Below are 14,078 nucleotides of genomic sequence, written 5' to 3'. Positions count from 1 at the left end.
GACATGGAGGCTGTAGAGAGGGACGGTGTGGTTCTCTGGCACTTCAGGGTGCCTGCTACTCCTATATTTCTTTTAATACCCTCGGAGTATAAAATTATTGGGTGACACATTTCCCCGCTGAAAACTATAGATACCTCGCTGTTGCCTTCTGACTTTGAAGTCTGAGCCTAACCTGACTTTCTCCTCCTCCAGTGAAGGTGTCTCGCTTTTCTGTCTAAACACCTGAATGGCTTTTTATCCTTAAAGCAAAAGCTTTGGAATGTATCCCAGCACCGTTAAGTCTTACCTAATCTCTCCCCAAACTTGTGTTTTTTGGATTCCCGTGTTTCCTTTTATATTATTTCAGGAGAAAATTATTTTTTTCATAATCATCCATTTCACATTTTAATGTATAAAACAATGTAAATGCCTTGATTTCACATATTTTTAAAATCATTTTCACCATATTTGCTTCAGATTTTTAAAAAAAGATACACGCATGTGATGAACAACCAAGAGACTTAATACTGAAACCTGATGTTATATTGCAGTGTGCTGATGTGCTATGAAAAAAAAAAGGTACATTGACATTCTCCCATTCTTCTCCTCCCTCCTCAAAGAAATCAGTTTGTAAAAGTGACACTTGTTCTTCTTGTAAAGGTTTTTTTTTTTTTTTTTTTTTTTTTTTTTTTTGCGGTGCACGGGCCTCTCACTGTTGTGGCCTCTCCCGTTGCGGAGCACAGGCTCCGGACGCGCAGGCTCAGCGGCCATGGCTCACGGGCCCAGCCGCTCCACGGCATGTGGGATCCTCCCGGACCGGGGCATGAACCCGTGTCTCCTGCATCGGCAGGCGGACTCTCGACCACTGCGCCACCAGGGAAGCCCTCGTAAAGGTTTTAAAGTACTTTTACTATAGTATGTATGTATCCATAAATTCATGTGTTTCAAAATCCTACTTTATTTGGGGGCAGTCCTTAATCTTTTCATTGGATCATCTTAATCTTTCTTAATGGTCGTCATCTCTCTTTCAGATTTTACTTCAATCATACTGTCCTTTTCAGCTCATTCATTGTGATTCTCTGATGGCTTTCCTTTAAAGCCTTCCTTTAAATCCAGTTTATGGTCAACCCTGTCTTGTTTTCTGATGATTCCTTTATTCACTGATTCTGTAAATCATGATGCCTTTGTTCCCTTGGTTCTGCAGTCTTCCTTTTTTATCTCAGTTCAGTACTTTTATCATCTTACCTCTAAGCTTTTTTTAACAATTGGAAGTCGTGTTCTTAAAAGGTTTTTCAAAGAGCTAACATAAATTTCTGGGGGAGTTTTAAGCTTCTCTTATATTTTCTTCCAGAATGGATTTATGCCCTTTTCTCTTTCTCTTTCTCACACAAGACACTTGGTACCCATCAAGATGTGGCCCTGGAGTCTTCCCTTCCTGCACAGAAGTCAGGCTCACCTGCTTGTTCCTTTCATTTCATCCCCCCCCCACCCAGAGTGTTTTCTTTGCAGCTTTCCAAATGCAGGAGTGTTATTAAGAATTCTCAAGAACTTGCTGACTCTCAAGTATGTTCTCAGAGGGATGGGAATAGGCAACTAATTAGAAGTCAGTCCTGTTCTGTTCTATAAGAACTAGTTTTTTTCCTTGTCTAGTACTTTTTGAAAGTCTGTGGTGTAGATTTTGATCAATTTGGGAGGTGATCAGTTTCACTTTTTTTGACATATGTCATTGGAATATGGGTAATTTATCACATGACTTCATTTTACTATCTTTGCCTGGAAGGAAGGAATGGATATTTTAGAGACGTAAAGAATAATTTATGGATTTACTGTAATTCTTATGAAACTCAACATGTTCCAAACTGAATCCATTATCTTCCCCATCCTCTGTACGTTCTTCTTTTTCCCTTTGTGATCTCACTTGGGGGAGCAAGTCTGTCTTCGTTACCTAAGACAGAAACCTCTGAGAATCATGTGATATTCATAAAGGTACTAGTGTATGGTCACATTTTTGCTCAGAATGAGATGTTTGGGAAGTGGCTTATATGTGGAAACAACTTTTTTAAAAGGTAGAATTGTTCCTTTTTTCTGAAATATAGCATTTAAAAATACAGTTAAATAACCTCATACTTATGGTTGCAACCGGGTATATTGTTAAACAATCCATGCATGTGTTAACTGAAAATTCTATTTCAGCAGCTTATGGACAGAAGCCTCCAGAGAGTAGCATTTTCAATTACTCAGCACTTCACACGCATTCTGTGTCTAATGAAATTCACTATTCGAAGGCCTTGCCTTTTGCCTCACGTTTGTGTTGTGAAGTAGATCAAGAGAGACACAAAATCCAATCATTGACCACTTCGATGATCCTAAGAATGTTGGTTCCTCCAACAGAGTGAGTCTGTAAAGAACTGAGAATAAAATTACACACTGAATACATGAGTTGGAGCATCCTGGTGATGGAACTGGATTGGGGTGTTGTAATCTCAAACCGGAGTAGGTGATTAGGTAATCTGCAGCCTGGATAAGGGGTGCGGGTTGTGAGACCACAAAATGTGGAGAACATGCAGTCTGTCTCCAAGTAGATGAGGGACTGAGAAGAACTCTTGGAGAAAATGAGCCCCAGGTCTCACATTACACGCCTGCTTGCTGAGGAGACAGCCTAGGAAGACGCTTAGGAAGGTAAGTAAATTACCCTGGTTAGCAGAATCCCACTTTCCCAGGTAAATGGTGTCCTTACCTGGGAAAGCTGGACACCAAATACATAGAGGCATTAGAGGAACCCATAGGATTCAGACCCATTTTGTGCTAATTTGGGGAGTAAATCAGGGCAGTGCTTAAGAGAACAGTGCCCAATAAAAACCTGAACATATTGGCTCTATAATTCCAATATAAAATATACATTTGAGATGAAAGGTATAAAAGTATTTCACCAAGCTCATAAAAAAATGTTGGAATGATTGCAAACCAGAGACTTCATAAGCTTATGTTTAATTTATTTGATTTACAAAAAATTACTTAACTTCTTGGAGACATTTTTTGTTAGAATATCAAAGTCATTTGAGTGGTTCAAACATTACTTTTTTAAATGTTGAAAATACTGTTTGGGTTTTTGTTTTTGGGTTTTGTCTGGAGAAAGCTGACCGCTAAGACATCAGCTTCACGTCAGAAGTCCCCATTCAGACCCCATTTTCTCCAGGGTTATCGAAGGTCACCATCTAGCCGTGCCAGAACCGGGACAGGAAGACCCATTCTTGCTGGATTCTTTCTTCCCCTCAGCGGGCCCCACCCCAGCACACACCCATCCATAATCCTTCATTGTGTCACGGCATTTTCTGCCGACGTATTTCCCTTCTCTCCATTTCCCGGGATGTAGTAACAGGCTGATAGCTCTGCTGGGGCCCCAGACTTGTTCTCTGCCAACCCACCGTACCAGCAGAGACTGGCAACACTTCCTGGGGTACAGCTCAGGCCACTCACAGCATCTCCAAGTTAAGAGCCCGTGGTGGCCCCGTGCGCATCCTGAGGTGCCTCACAGCTCAGGTGTCAGCCCAGCCCTTCTGCAGGGGCAGCTTGGTTTCCCACCATTGGTCTATCATTCCCCTCCCTGTAAACGGTATGCCTTTCAAGGAGAGATGTCTTGTTCACTCTTAGATCCTCTTAGATCCTTTGCACAGCGCTTGGCACGTGAAATGTGCTCAGTGAATGTTGAACAAATTCATGAATGGCTAACTAATTAACTGTCTAACTGATAGGCTTCCAATGCTGACATTCCTGTTTACTTATTCATGTAAGCCAGCGGTTCTCAACTCGTCTTGATTTTGCACTCCAGGCAACACTTGGCAGTGTCTGGAGACATTCTTTTTCTTTTTTTTCTTTTTTTTTTTTTTTTTTTTCGCGGTACGCGGGCCTCTCACTGCCGTGGCCTCTCCCGTTGCGGAGCACAGGCTCTGGACGCGCAGGCTCAGTGGCCATGGCTCACGGGCCCAGCCGCTCCGCGGCATGTGGGATCTTCCCGGACCGGGGCACGAACCCGTGTCCCCTGCATCGGCAGGCGGACTCCCAACCACTGCGCCGCCAGGGAAGCCCTGGAGACATTCTTGATGGTCATAACCTGAGTGGGGTAGTGATTATGGCATCATGAGCAGAGGCCAGGGGGGCTGCTAAACAGCCTACAGTGTGCACACAGGGTACTTCCTCATGACAGAGGATTATTTGGGTCAGAGTATCAGTACTGCTGATGTTGAGAAACCCTGATACAGAGTAACTGTAAAGTGAAACCTGATACAGTGTTGAGTGGATTATTTTTCAGTTGTTAACCAGCCACAAAATAGTTTCTTTTATTGCTAGGTAACTGTGTCTTCCCCAGACTTTAGAGACGATTGTTTAGTAGAACTTTCAAAGTGCAGTGCATTTTTTTTTATCCCCAGTGGTAAATGTGGAGAATGAGTGGAAGTACCACTATAGCACGGTTCCAATTTTCTCCCCTTTAAACACTGAAATGTGTCTCAACTTGTGTTCTCTGTTGCTTCTTTAGATTTACAAACAAAATAGACTCAGCTTCCTTTTCATTTGTGAAGTACATTAAAGTTAAACTTACACACAAAGAATCCTCACCCTAAGAGTCTTCCTCTTTGGGCAAGTACTGGATGTATTTGAGGATTGTGAGTGAGTTAACAGAAGTTGACGTGGGCCCAGCCGTGTGGAATTGCAGCACCGAGGCATGGAGAGAAAGGTTGCCAGGCCCCTGAGCTTCATTGCTCAGTACAAGTCACTGAACCCACACGTTCCTTCAGAAGAATTGGTTTGCTTGCAGCAGTGGAGTTGCACAGCATTGTCCTGTCTGGTGTAAGTGATTGACAATTAGCAGCCTGGGAGCCACACAGAGCGTTGGCCACAGGGAGAATCCTTTGGTGTTAACAACCTGTAGGTGCATTATCACCAGTTGACCCATGTCGTGTGTCTGTGTGAACCAGGCACACCTAACAAACAGCTTTGCTCCAACAGAGAAAATCTTACGAAGGCTTCCCATTCAAGTAAATGGGCCGGAAGGATTTGGGGTTTATTTTCTGTGAAAGCCAAACAAAATATAATTGCATCATGGTTTGTAGATTTCAAGTACTGATTCAGGCAGGGATCCAGGTCCTGTTGAGAGCAGTGATGGGGTGATGGCTGGGGGTCCTCAAGTGTAGCTTGTGAGGGGAGGACTTCATCCACTGTTTATTTATTTACACTGGTGTAAATTCAGCCCCTAGGACTTCTCGTGGCGCCTTCCCTTTGACTACGAAGCCGGCACTAAGTTGGTACAGCAGTTTCAGCCATTAGCCAATGTGGTGGCTAAACTGGTGCTCAGAACATGAATAATTAAAAAGTGGAAGCATTTTCATGCTGTTGAGCCCTGACTGATGAGAAGATAGCTAGTTAACGATCTATAGTTAGTTCACCAGCTGGAACCGAGACACTATATGCAGCCGTGTGGATTCCCTACATGTAGGCATGTGTAGGTGTGCAGATGAATATTTGCAGAAGAGTTGGCTTTCCATTTCTTTCCCGTCGCCGGTTTTTGTGAACTGCCCTGAAGTGGATTAACGCTTTCCCCGTGTACCGTGTATGGAGAGAAACAGCATCAACTCGATCCACTAACAAAACAAAGCAGTGCACTGCCCATGTTGTGGCTACTGACTGTGGTCACCGCTCTTCTGGATATATCGTATTTAAAAGCATAAAACTCTGGACTGAGTCCTGCTCTTCCTATGTTGATTACTTGGAGCAAAAAGATAGATGATCTGCAAGGGCTGGTGTAGATCACTGTTGGCTGACCGTGGGCGACGTGGTAGTTACAACTCTGAATGCTGCACCGTTGGGGAAGTCATTTGATAAAACAGTATGTGGAGGACATTCTGTTGTGCCTAATTGCTACAGCTCCTTTGAGGTGCATTTGTGTAGCTCTCATGCCTTTGCGTTTTGGTTGGTTTTTTTTTTTGTTTTTTTTTTTTGCGGTACACGGGCCTCTCACTGCTGTGGCCTCTCCCGTTGCGGAGCACAGGTTCTGGACGCGCAGGCTCAGCAGCCGTGGCTCACGGGCCCAGCCGCTCCGCGGCATGTGGGATCTTCCCGGACCGGGGCACGAACCTGTGTCCCCTGCATCGGCAGGCGGACTCTCAACCACTGCGCCACCAGGGAAGCCCGTGCCTTTGGTTTTGAATTTGTTTTCCTGGAGCGATCCTGGAGGCCACCTTGGTGGTGGTGCTGGTACTGGGGTGGGTACTGGTGTGGGTCCCAAGCCAAATTCTCTGAGGCACTGCCGTCAGCTTACAGAGCTGTGTGGTGCTCCTGCCTGCCCCCTGTCCTGCTACAACTCCTGTCCAACGTTACGGAAAAGGCAAAGAGAGTGAAGTCTCTGGAAGTCTCATGGTGTGGCTTACTCTCACCTTTTAGAAGGGAGCTAGCTACATCCCACTGTTTCTCAGAATGGAGCAAGAAGAATGCAGGCAAACCTGAAACTATGGCAGCAGATGATCTGAAAAGAGCTGAGCCTTCACCTGTTTTTTGATGTCACATTGTGGTTTGCATTTCTTGAGGGGGAAAGAAAGTTTTGGGAGGAAAGCAACTGTTGGCTAAGGATTAAGCAATGAATCCAGATGGAAGCCTCCATCCAATTATCACCATCTTTATTGGCCAAGTGGTGTGTGTCCTTTACAATCATGGGTTAGATATCACACCAGCTACAGTTAGGAGTTGGGAGAGTGCTATGAATAAAGGGAAAATGAAAGAGGGAAACACGTAAATCTCAGTTGGGAGATCTGGTAGTTAAAACACAACAAATGTTTATACGTGAGATATTTAAGTTAGTCGTTAGAACACCAAAGCTTTTGAAGCATCCCTGTCCCAGTTACCAGAGATTTACCCTTACCGTGTCATTTTAGATGCCAACACAACCGTTGAGAAAGAACAGAGGCAATTTTACACCTTGCAACAGTTTTGAGAAATAAAATAGAAGCAAATGCGTTAATGGTCTTGAAGGCATACACATTTGGTACACTGACAGTGCCCTTTACGCTTGGGTATCTACCTTGTTGGTGGAGCCAGTTTTCTGCTCTTTTGCATCGCTCTGTGTCCCTTGGTTGGGTCAGTTAATCCTCTAAATTCAGTCCCCTTCTAGCTGTAGGACCACTGTGGTATCTGGCCTCAAGCCCCCATCTACTAGTGTAACCTTGGTTTTGCACAAACGATGTAGTAACCAGATTCCAGTTTGCCCTTCTCTTGGGACATGCTGCCTGCCTTTTCTGGTTCTGGTCACCAGATCCATGCTCTGTGACCTCACTGTCCTTTCTGGAACCCTAAACTTCCAGAAGCTGGAAATCTCCCAGACCTTGCTTTGAGGATGAGCGACCTAGTAAGCATCTTCCCAGCGTCTGTCTCCATGGTAAGGGCTTGGGGGTGATTGGAAGGGAAGGAACAGCGGACTTCTTTGAAAGGTGCATTTGTGTAGCTCACATGCCTTTGGTTTTGAATTTGTTTTCCTGGAGCGATCTTGGAGGCCACCTTGGTGGTGGTGCTGGTACTGGTGTGGGTCCCAAGCCGAATTCTCTGAGGCACTGCCGTCAGCTTACAGAGCTGTGTGGTGCTCCTGCCTGCCCCCGTCCTGCTACATCTCCTCGTCTGGTTTGCGTGGGTCTAGTGACCCATGAGACCTGAGTGCCTCTCCCTCAAGTCCTATTGCTTGGTGCAATAATATGAGTCACTGTGGTGCACCAGACCCTTAGCACACCTCATGCCCTTGAACTCTACAACAACTGTATCAGATTTGAAGCGTTATTCCCACTTTATGTAAGAAGAAATTCAGAGTCAGGAGTTTAAAAACCTGGTGCAGGTTGCATACCTATGAAGTGGCAGCGTCTGATTGTACCCTCAAGATTGACCTATTCCAAAGCCTGCGTTTTTAACCTGAGGCCGATCTACCGTCCTTCTGGATGACTTCTCTTGGCTCTTCTTGTACACCTGGCTGGCTCTCTTCTTACCAGTGGATGTGTCTTCCCTTTGTTGGATTGGGCTTTGTTGGATTGGGGTTTTGAGCAGCTCACCTTTAACAACTGGGCAGGTTTAATTTCTAACTGTTTTCCAATCTGGTGTCACCTGTCCCATCCCTGATACTCACACCATGCCTGGCAGGGTCCTGAGATATAAAGCAATAATCTCTATTTCAATACCCAGAGGAGAGCAGGGTTCCAAAGTCCATTTTGACCTAGATTTTCACTTAAGTAAGTCTTTTGTGGCCCCTGCAAGACAAATGCACATCTCTGTCATTTTCCAGCTCTGCCATATTCCTGTCACATATGTGGAAGCACCTATTAAGCATTTTTCTTATTTCCCATAAATAACTCCTTAAGAGTCAAACACATTAGGCAAACCTTCCCAGTTTCATAAGGGTTTCATTGAAGACAATCAGACTCCTACTCTTTTAATACCACATGGTTTTGCAAGTTGCATCATCACTGAAGGTAAATAAAGACTGCCCCAAATATTAAGCAACATTGTATATTGTCATGGTGATGTGTTTATTACATTAGAAAAGTTCCAGCAATCCCTTTGTAAGCGGTGGTTCAGAACTCAGAACACATTTTCTCATATAAATTATGTTATAAACCCTAGAAAAATTCCTGGGGTAGCACACTGAAAAACTACTAAATCCATATGTAGCTGTGCTTAGTGGTATGAGAAGAGTTTGTTTCATCCAGCTCCATTGGGTAAGCCGTGTGTTCTCTATATGAACATTGTTTTGAATAAATGGTTCCTGCACTTGAAGTGAAAAAATTGTCATCTTTTAAACCCCTTTGGGTATGATACTCTCCTCTAAAATATATTAAATTCTTCCATCCCATCTACATCAGGGTGTTTCGAATGTGTTATACTCAGGCCCTCACATTTGGAGATAAGGAAGGTACTGGCTTGTCGAGAAAAATAGTATCACAATCTCTTTGTCTAAGCTCTTTGAATTTGTTCTCATAGTGAAGTGAAGATATCCTCATCTGTCAGTGGAAAAGTGGTCAGATACAGTATTCTAATGACTTACCAGGAACAGAACCATATTTCCTCCTTTCTCAAATGAGTGATTTAAAATATTGTTGGTGAATAAGGACTGTTTCAACTCCATGCTGTAGTCTGACCACATCCCATACTATAACCTGGCTGAGTCATACTTATTAGCATGGTGATAAAGCAGAGTATTAATCTGGGTAAGTTTTGAGAATGATTTTGCTGTACTCTGATCTCAAGAGATGTTCAAATGCAACACAGGGGGTTTTATTGCATTTGCTAAATTAATGCACCACTCCCCAGCCCAGAAAAAAGCTTGTTGCTTTTAAGAACGTTAAAATTGCATTGCCATCAGTAATTCCAACTCTGTATTCCAGCACGGTCAGACCAGGTGAATTTTCAAATGATTTACCTTTTATTTCATCTCCCATCTTTGCATCGCGCAGTGTGTTGAGGTAGGGCTTTCCCACAACAACCATCATCTTGCAGTTACTGTGAGTACAGCTATGGGACTGGTACTGTGAGCCACAGCCAAGAAGCCTTATTGATTACTTCTGCAAGTGTCAGTTTCATTTTTTTTTAACATCAGCATCTTTTTTTTGCCTGTACTGAACTGGGAACTAGACATAAGACCTGGAAAGACAGAAAAATATGCTTCAGAAGAGTTCTTGGGCAGGGGATTTGCTGTGGTCAAACTCAGTAATATATTGTATAGAGAACTCTCTACTTTGTCAAGTGTCTAAATATCCTCAGTGGAAAATAACACACACACACACACACACACACACACACACACACACACACACACGTGGGCTGCATCTGCAGCTATATGACTAGAACAAACTGCCCCCTATTTTTTGAGTTCAGTGAATATGAACTGCTAGGTCCACAGATGTGCACAACAAAACCTTCCAAGTAAACAGGTCAGTGTTAACAGGTATCTGAATATGCAAATTAAATGTAAACTTTTCTCTAGAACTACTAAGGTATATATAAATTACACAGTCTTGCTTTAAAATTTATTTTTTTAAACTGTGTATTTTGATTTTTTAATTGAGAAATATTATCTTTAATGTGATTTTTGGATTGAGAAGTAATCATAATGAAAACTGATAACAAACAGAGGCAACGGTGTCCCTTATGTGAAATGTTGATCAAGTCAGATCAGCACCTCTTTTTTTTTTATTTAATTTATTTTATTTTTGGCTGCATTGGGTCTTCGTTGCTGTGCAGGCTTTCTCTAGTTGCGGCGAGCAGGGGCTACTCTTCATTGCGGTGCGTGGGCTTCTCATTGCGGTGGCTTCTCTTGTTGTGGAGCACGGGCTCTAGGAGCACGGGCTTCAGCAGTTGTGGCTCTCAGGCCCTAGAGCTCAGTAGTTGTGGCGCACGGGCTTAGTTGCTCCGCGGCATGTGGGATCTTCCTGGACCAGGGCTCGAACCCGTGTCTCCTACATTGGCAGGCGGATTCTTAACCGCTGCGCCACCAGGGAAGCCCAGATCAGCACCTCTTGATGAACGATGATCCCACCTTAAAAAATGGAATTCAGTGTATCTGAAACGTCTTTCACTGCTGAGAGGGTAGAAGCATGAAAGGACAGGCATAAACAAATGTATTTTGAAAATAAAAGCTGGAGAAATAAATTTTACAGTGTTTTATAGTTACCTCTGTTTTTGTCAACCTGCTGCAAACTAAAGATGGTAAGTTTAAATGCACACATGGGGGCTTCCCTGGTGGCGCAGTGGTTGGGAGTCCGCCTGCCGATGCAGGGGACAGGGGTTCGTGCCCCGGTCCAGGAAGATCCCACATGCCGCGGAGCAGCTGGGCCCGTGAGCCGTGGCCTCTGAGCCTGCGCATCCGGAGCCTGTGCTCCGCAAAGGGAGAGGCCACAGCAGTGAGAGGCCCGTGTACCGCAAATAAATAAATAAATAAATAAATAAATAAATGCACACACGGAAGAGTCCTAAGAAGTGAGGTCAGAAATTACTTGTTGAGCCCTGTGCTCCTTACAACGCTGTGAGGGACTGTAAAAGGGTAAATAGAGTAATTTAAAACATGAAGAGCCCACAAGTCAGTACTTAAATAAGAATCTCAAATCCTTGGGAGCAGCACACAGCGCTTGGTAGCATGGCAGGGTTAAAGAGGGCGTGAGGCCGTGGTAGTCGCTCTGGGAATTCAGAGGGGAAGCTGGCTGAGGCTGGGGAACAGTGAGGGCTCTCCTGGGAAGATGACTTTGACTTTGGCCTTGAGGGGTGGGTACGGCCTGTGCATCCAGGGCAGGGTGGGCAGCCCTCTGCAGGAGGGGAGTCATGAGCAACAGCACGTCGGCAGGTACAAGGCCTGCTGAGGGTGTCCCCTGCCAGCACAGGTGGCAGGTGTATCGTCACCATCTGGGCCTTAGAGGGGACGTGCGCTCATGGAAGAGATGCCAGTCACTGGGCACGGGTGTCCATGCTTTACCACCTTACGTGATTTAATTCCCACCAAAACCCTGAGACTCCAACGTATCATGTGCCCTTTACAAATTTGGACGTAGAGGGAAAAGCTCACAAATATGTTCAACGGCACACAGGGATTCGAAGGGGGTCTCATCTCTGCACATCTGCACCGTTTCCACAGCACTGCTGTGGCTACATGGCTTCCTCAGGGGCCCACAGCTGGTTACATGTCAGCATCCATCTAGAACGTGGTCTTCTGCCTTGCATTCTGGCACCTCTCTGTTACACTCTCTTGACGTCATCGTGCAGGACTTCTCACTTGGCTGAGAACTTTCACAGATCTCGGCCTTCTATTACAAAATAAAAAAATCTTCTAGGGAGTTGGATCAGATAAATATACACGGGAGAGAGAGGGAGAGAAAGAATCTAACTGCATCCCAAGTGCCCAGCTGCTGGTAGAGTTTGGCGTTTTCACCCAGATCTTCGGACGCTAAAGCCCTAGCTCATTCTACGGTATTGATTTATTTTAAAATCAATGATCTTATGTTGCTTTATTTGGAATCTTTTTTTTTTTTTTTTGTGGTACACGGGCCTCTCACCGTTGCGGCCCCTCCCGTTGCGGAGCACAGGCTCCGGACGCGCAGGCTCAGCGGCCATGGCTCACGGGCCCAGCTGCTCCGCGGCATGTGGGATCTTCCCGGACCGGGGCACGAACGCATGTCCCCCGCATTGGCAGGCGGACTCTCAACCACTGCGCCACCAGCGAAGCCCTGGAACCTTAATTTGTGCACACTCCCTTTGATAAAATCAAGAAACTGTCAGCTAAAACGGACAAACCAGGAGAAATGTATAAAGATAGACCAAAGTCACTTTAAACAAAGCCGTTGAAGTAGTCTACAGTAGTGTAGGATCTACTAATACACACATGCAAAACAGGTTCACAAGTGGGCGAGGAAGGCGACTGTACGGTAGACAGAGAATGAGACAGACTAAGCATTTCTCCGCTGTGACAAGCATAATTTGTAGTTATGTTGTCCCAGAACATATTTATTCCAATGTCCAAAAAGTTTTATTTTTCACAGACATCAAACACGCCCTTTTTCTTTACATGTGAATTTTTTTTTTTTTAAGGCATGCCATCCTATGATTTTGGCGGGGGGTGGGGGCAGGTAGTGAAACTTCTTTTTCCTTTAAGAACTGACCCTGCAGAAATCCTTCTATTCCCCATCTGTTTCTTCTGGGGATTCTTAAATTTTTGCCTCACATTCTTCTGACAATCATTTGTGTCTCTGTGGATCTCAAATTCATCCTAGGTACCTGTGCTTTCTGAACATTGCAGTCAGGTCTGAGATGCCAGGATGTTACTTACAAAACAGGACCCAGTTTAATAACTTCATCTATTTTCTGTTTCTCTTTTCAGAGTTAGTTTGGGCTTTCCCCGTCATTCCTTATCTGGCCAGCATTTACCAGAAATAAAAATATGTATTTCGATTGTTGATTCTGCGTAAAAATAGATTATTTAAATCCAAGCCTGAAACTCTGAAGGAAGAATGTATATTAATAAGTTGAATAGATGGGTTTAAATTTCTCAGTGATCCTAAAATGTAAATGTTTAATTCCTTCCTTGTCTTGTTCCAGGCTGCCTGAATCTCTGTGAACCCCTAAGAGAGTAGGCACGTACGTATATATCAACAGGGAAATAGAAAATAGTGGGCAGTGTTTGGCATGGGGAGTTCCCTTGCATTTCCAAAGGCTTTCCGCCTCAAGGTATTATTATTGTACCCAAATTTAATTTTCCCTCAAGGTCAGCGGTTAGGAACATTTTTATCTACCATTCTTTCTGAATTAGGGGTACTGGCATATACCATTTCCTTTTGGATCAGTTTCTTTTAAGATATTATTATTCAGTGTGCCTTGGTTAAACAATTCTAGATGGACCATAAGATTGAAATTGTACTTATTAAAACATTGACTGAAAAACACTTTAAAGCCATGAATAAAATTTAATTCAGTTCACAACCGTCATGCTGACTTAGCCTGGGATTTTAAATGGTTTTAATTTGACATGGCATAGCATATTTCATCTGCTATATGTCAATGTCCTTTTTACAATAACTTAAGACAGTAAGCAGCGTTCTAATACATGATGCTAAAGCTGTTGTTTTTCATTTTGTATAAGGACTTTCTCTTCATAGATGCCTGTTCTAAACTGACAAAACGTCCCAAGTTTTTTTTTTTTTTTTCATTGATGTTTGTTCTGCAGATCGTTGTGATTTTGGTGTCCTCCTGAGAGGAGGTGAGCTCAGGGTCTTTCTACTCTGCCAGCTTCTCTGCTCTCCCCAGTGGGTTTAAGGTGTTGTGTGACTTGCAACTAGAGCAAAACCTTTGAGAAGAAATAACCTACTACCTTAAAGCAGGTAATATTCTTTCTAAGGAGAAGGAAGAACTTTTTACTATTAAAATTCTAAAAAATACTAAATTTTCCTTGCAAAAAAGCTGTCATATCTTTATCCTCTAAGATTGCTTGTTAAAGAAAAGAAAATACTCGGAAAATTTAACTGTTCACTGATATCAAATTATCCTTTGAGTCTGTTTTTCAACTTCATTTCAAGAAGAGTTTGAAAGGAGGT

The 14,078-nt window shown here is 43.7% G+C and overlaps 1 non-coding gene across 1 annotated transcript; it reads left to right on the top strand.

Moving 5' to 3' along the window:
• Positions 1 to 473: 473 nt before the first annotated feature.
• On the top strand, positions 474 to 543 carry LOC132482793 (small nucleolar RNA SNORD82). Its single transcript, XR_009530961.1, has one exon. It is a non-coding gene; the product is annotated as a small nucleolar RNA SNORD82 (small nucleolar RNA).
• Positions 544 to 14,078: the final 13,535 nt, after the last annotated feature.

This window comes from Mesoplodon densirostris, chromosome X, assembly GCF_025265405.1.
Source record: "Mesoplodon densirostris isolate mMesDen1 chromosome X, mMesDen1 primary haplotype, whole genome shotgun sequence".
NCBI lineage: Eukaryota > Metazoa > Chordata > Mammalia > Artiodactyla > Ziphiidae > Mesoplodon > Mesoplodon densirostris.
The sequence above is the reverse complement of the archived record's forward strand: the minus strand, read 5'-3'. Positions and strand labels throughout refer to the sequence as shown.